Here is a 6,038-nt window from a genome sequence, read left to right as displayed (position 1 = left end):
CAGAAACTCAAACAGGAAGTACCTATGCTAAGGTCTATTCAACACTGGTCTGACCAATCAGAATCCATGCTTCAAGATTGTTTTGATCACGCTGATTGGGATATGTTCCGGGTAGCCTCTGAGAATAACATCAACGTATACACTGATATAGTGACTGAGTTCATCAGGAAGTGCATAGCGGATGTTGTTCCCACTGTGACTATTAAAACCTACCAAAACCTGCGGAGATCATCCGTTCACCCACACGCATCTCACAAAGAAATGGCGGTTGGAACCAAAAATCTCCAATTTGGACTCCTGATCAAAGGACAAATTTCCACCGGTCTAATGTCCATTGCTCATGTTTCTTGGCCCAATCAAGTCGCTTCTTATAATTGGTGTCCTTTCGTAGTGGTATCTTTGCAGCAATTTGACCATGAAGGCCTGATTCACACAGTCTCCTCTGAACAGTTGATGTTGAGATGTGTATGTTACTTGAAACTCTGTGAAGCATTTATTTGAGCTGCAATTTCTGAGACTGGTAGCTCTAATGAACTTATCCTCTGCAGCAGACATAACTCTGGGTTTTCCATTCCTGTGGCAGTTCTCATGAGAGCCATTTTCATCATAGCGCTTGATGGTGTTTAAGACTGCATTTAAAAATACTTTCAAAGTTCTTGAAATGTTTCGTATTGACTAACCTTCATGTCTTAAAGTAATGATGGACTGTCGCTTCTCTTTGCTTATTTGAGCTGTTCTTGCCATAATATGGACTTGGTCTTTTACCAAATAGGGCTATCTTCTGTATACCATTTGTCAATACCTCCTACATTGTCAAAACACAGCTGATTGGCTCAAACGTATTAAAACCTCTACAGGATCGGTGGGTCCCCCGTGGGACAGTTGAGCTAACGTAGGCTAATGCGATTAGCAGGAGGTTGTAAGTAACAAGAACCTTTCCCAGGACATAGACATATCTGATATTGGCAGAAAGCTTAAATTCTTGTTAATCTAACTTTACTGTCCAATTTACAGTTGCTATTACAGTGAAATAATATCATGCTATTGTTTGAGGAGAGTGCACGGTTATGAATTTGAAAAGTTATTAATAATCCAATTAGGCACATTTGGGCAGTCTTGATAAAAAAAATTGAACAGATATACAATGGTTCATTGGATCGGCATAAAACTTTGCACATACTGTCACGACTTCGACCGAGGCAGGCTCTCCTTCCCGTTCGGCGGTCGTCGTCACCGGCCTATTAGCTGCCACTGATCCTTTTCTCCCCCTCCCAATGTGTTTATTGGGCGCACCTGTTTTGTATGAGGGTTAATTAGTTGGGCTTATTTAATCAGCCGGCATACACGTTTCTTTGTGCGGGATTGTTTGTATGTAAGTTGGTGTTGGTTTTGTGCTTCATGTTTCTGGACATTATTTCATTCCCCACGTGTCTGGGGTAGTTTATTAGTGTACACCCAGTGTGTTAGTAAGGTGGCCTAGTTTGTCCTTGTTTCATTAAAAAGCATTTGTTTTGCAATTGCTGCTCCTGCGCTTTTTCCTTCACACTCCGACACCCAGGGTTTACACATACAGTTGAAGTCGGTAGTTTACATACACTTAGGTTGGAGTCATTAAAACTAGTTTTTCAACCAAATTTCTTGTGAACAAACTATAGTTTTGGCAAGTCGATTAGGACATCTACTTTGTGCATGACACAAGTAATTTTTCCAACAATTGTTTACAGACAGATTATTTCACTTATAATACACTGTATCACAATTCCAGTGGGCCAGAAGTTTACATACACTAAGTTGACTATGCCTTTAAACAGCTTGTAAAATTCCAGAAAATGATGTCATGGCTTTAGAAGCTTCTGATAGGCTAATTGATGTCATTTGGAGGTGTACCTGTGGATGTATTTCAAGGCCTACCTTCATACTCAGTGCCTCTTTGCTTGACATCATGGGAAAATCAAAAGAAATCAAAAGAAAGACCTCAGAAAAAGAATTGTAGACCTCTACAAGTCGGGTTCATCCTAGAGAGCAATTTCCAAATGCCTGAAGGTGCCACGTTCATCTGTACAAATAATAGTACGCAAGTATAAACACCATGGGTCCACGCAGCCGTCATACCACTCAAGAAGGAGACACCTTCTGTCTCCTAGAGATGAACGTACTTTGGTGCGAAAAGTGCAAATTAATCCCAGAACAACAGCAATGGACCTTGTGAAGATGCTGGAGGAAACAGGTACAAAAGTATCTACGTATATCCACAGTAAACGAGTCCTATATTGACATAACCTGAAAGGCTGCTCAGCTAGGAAGAAGCCACCAATCCAAAACCGCCCCCCAAAAAACTACCGTTTGCAACTGCATATGGGGACAAAGATTGTACTTTTTGGAGAAATGTCTTCTGGAGGCCTACAAACCTGACTTAGTTACACCAGCTCTGTCAGGAGGAATGGGCCAAAATTTACCCAACTTATTGTGGGAAGCTTGTGGAAGGCTACCCGAAACGTATGACCCAAGTTATACAATTTAAAGGCAATGCTACCAAATACTAATTGAGTGTCTGTAAACTTCTGACCCACTGGGATTGTGATGAAAGAAATAACAGCTGAAAAAAATTATTATCTTTACTATTATTCTGACATTTCACATTATTAAAATGAAGTGGGGATCCTAACTGACCTAAGACAGGGAATATTTACTGAAATGAAATGTCAGGAATTGTGAAAAACTGAGTTTAAATGTATTTGGCTAAGGTGTATGTAAACTTCTGACTTCAACTGTACACTGCTGCCATCTAGCGGCCAAAATCTAAATTGTGCCTGGGCTGGAATAATACGTTATGACCTTTCTCTTGCATTTCAAAAACGTTGGTACAAAACAAATATGTATTTTTTCTCCTTTGTATTATCTTTTACCATATCTAATGTGTTATATTCTCCTACATTCATTTCACATTTCCACAAACTTCAAAGTGTTTCCTTTCAAATGGTATCAAGAATATGCAAATCCTTGCTTCAGGTCCTGAGCTAGATTTGGGTATGTCATTGCAGGCGAAAATGTTAAAAAGGTTCAGATCCGAAGGAAAGAAATTCCACAAATTAACTTTTAAGAAGGCATACCTGTTAACTGAAATGCATTCCAGGTGACTACCTCATGAAGCTGGTTGAGAGAATGCCAAGAGTGTGCAAAGCTGTCATCAAGGCAAAGGGTGGCTATTTGAAGAATCTCAAATATAAAATATATTTTGATTTGTTTAACTCTTTTTTTGGTTACTACGTGATTCCAAATGTGTTATTTCATAGTTTTTATTTCTTCACCATTATTGTACAATGTAGAAAATAGTAAAAACCCTTGAATGAGTAGGTGTTCTAAAAACTTTCACCGGTAGTGTATGTGGCAGGGTTTACAGACAATCACGGATTACAAAGGGATAACCAGCCACGTCGCAGACACAAGATGTCCACCATTGTTCCTATACCGAAGAAAGCAAAGGTAACTGAACTAAATGACTATAGCTCCGTAGCACTCACTTCTGTCATCATGACGTGCTTTGAGAGGCTAGTTAAGGATCATATCACCTCTACCTTACCTGACACCCTAGACCCACTTCAATTTGCATTCCGCCCCAATAGATCCACAGACGATGCAATCGCCATCGCACTGCACACTGCCCTATCCCATCTGGACAAGAGGAATACACTATGTAAGAATGTTGTTCATTGACTATAGCTCAGCCTTCAACACCATAGTAACCTCCAAGCTCATCATTAAACTCGGGTCCCTGGGTCTGAACCCCGCTCTGTGCAACTGGGTCCTGGACTTCTTGATGGGCCGCCCCCAGGTGGTGAAGTTAGGATCCTCAACACAGTGACCCCACAAGGGTGCATGCTCAGCCCCCTCCTATACTCCCTGTTCACCCATGACTGCTTGGCCACGCATGCCTCTACCTCAATCATCAACTTTGCAGACAACACAACAGTAGTAGGTCTGATTACCAACAACGACGAGACAGCCTACAGGGTGGAGGTGAGGGCCCTGGCGGAGTGGTGCCGGGAAAATAACCTTTCCCTCAATGTCAACAAAACGAAACAACTGACTGTGGACTTCAGGACACAGCAGAGAGAGCAGGCACCTATCCACATCAACGGCACCGCAGTGGAGAAGGTGAAAAGCTTCAAGTTCCTTGGCGTACACATCACAGATGATCTGAAATGGTCCACCCACACAGACAGTGTGGTGAAGAAGGTGCAACAGCGCCTCTTACATTTACATTACATTTAAGTCATTTAGCAGACGCTCTTATCCAGAGCGACTTACAAATTGGTGCATTCACCTTATGACATCCAGTGGAACAGCCACTTTACAATAGAGCATCTAGATCATTTTAAGGGGGGGGGGGGGGGGGGGCAGAAGGATTGCTTTATCCTAGGTATTCCTTGAAGAGGTGGGGTTTCAGGTGTCTCCGGAAGGTGGTGATTGACTCCGCTGTCCTGGCGTCGTGAGGGAGTTTGTTCCACCATTGGGGTGCCAGAGCAGCGAACAGTTTTGACTGGGCTGAGCGGGAACTGTACTTCCTCAGTGGTAGGGAGGCGAGCAGGCCAGAGGTGGATGAACGCAGTGCCCTTGTTTGGGTGTAGGGCCTGATCAGAGCCTGAAGGTACTGAGGTGCCGTTCCCCTCACAGCTCCGTAGGCAAGCACCATGGTCTTGTAGCGGATGCGAGCTTCAACTGGAAGCCAGTGGAGAGAGCGGAGGAGCGGGGTGACGTGAGAGAACTTGGGAAGGTTGAACACCAGACGGGCTGCGGCGTTCTGGATGAGTTGTAGGGGTTTAATGGCACAGGCAGGGAGCCCAGCCAACAGCGAGTTGCAGTAATCCAGACGGGAGATGACAAGTGCCTGGATTAGGACCTGCGCCGCTTCCTGTGTGAGGCAGGGTCGTACTCTTCAACCTTATGTAACAGATGTAATTCGTACTCTCCTTGCATTGTGTTTTGTCCAAATAAATCACATCAGCCAGTGGTCCCAGTTGAGCATAATTTATTTCTGTTGCTGTTGTTAAATATGAAACAGCACATTAGTTGTGCAGGGCCTAACGGTATTGATGGTTGCCGATGGCAAAATCCCTTGCATCACATTTCCATACTGGGCGAACAAAATACAAAAATACAATACAAAATGAAACATGTGTAAATACCTGTTGTTAAATAGGAAACAGCACGTTAGTTGTGCAGGGCTTAATGGTATTGATGGCTGTCGATGACAAAATCTGTAGCATGAAGACAACTGTGTTAGCAGTGGGCTTATGTGACCATTACGTCGGTGTATACTAGCTAACACACTTAGTTACAGCAATCATATGCCAAAGCACATCCCAGAAAGCCCCTCAATCCCTAACAGGTACCATATACCCACACATGTATAAATCAGTAATGTACAGCAAACTTGTTCACATTGTAAAATAGAAATTATAAAACAGTATATAGAACGTGACCTACCCCTTGCATCACATTTTCATACTGGGAAGACCTGACGTTCGCGATCTCCCCCTATCTACATACGGGGCCAATCACAACGCCCCTTATTGTCATCAGAGTTGAACCAACCAATAAGAATGCTTGAACATTAAATACACCTTTCTTTAGATTCAAGTGGAAACATAACCAACCCTGTTACACTTAGGAGGCTGAAGAAATTCGGCAACTGCACTGCCCGCAACCGCAGGGCTCTCCAGAGGGTGGTGCGGTCTGCTCAACGCATCACCGGGGGCACACTGCCTGCCTTCCAGGACACCTCCAGCACCCGATGTCACAGGAAGGCCAAAAAGATCAACAAGGACATCAACCACCCGAGCCTTGGCTTGTTCACCATGTTACCATCCAGAAGGCGAGTTCAGTACAGGTGTATCAAAGCTGGGACCGAGAGACTGAAAAACAGTTTCTATCTCAAGGCCGTCTGACTGTTAAATAGCCATCGCTAGCCGGCTACCACCTGGTTACTCAACCCTGCACTCTACAGGCTGCTGCCCTATATACATATACATGGAATC

Source organism: Salvelinus fontinalis, chromosome 17 (assembly GCF_029448725.1).
Source record: "Salvelinus fontinalis isolate EN_2023a chromosome 17, ASM2944872v1, whole genome shotgun sequence".
Taxonomy (NCBI): Eukaryota; Metazoa; Chordata; class Actinopteri; order Salmoniformes; family Salmonidae; genus Salvelinus; species Salvelinus fontinalis.
Note: the sequence above shows the minus strand (reverse complement) of the source record.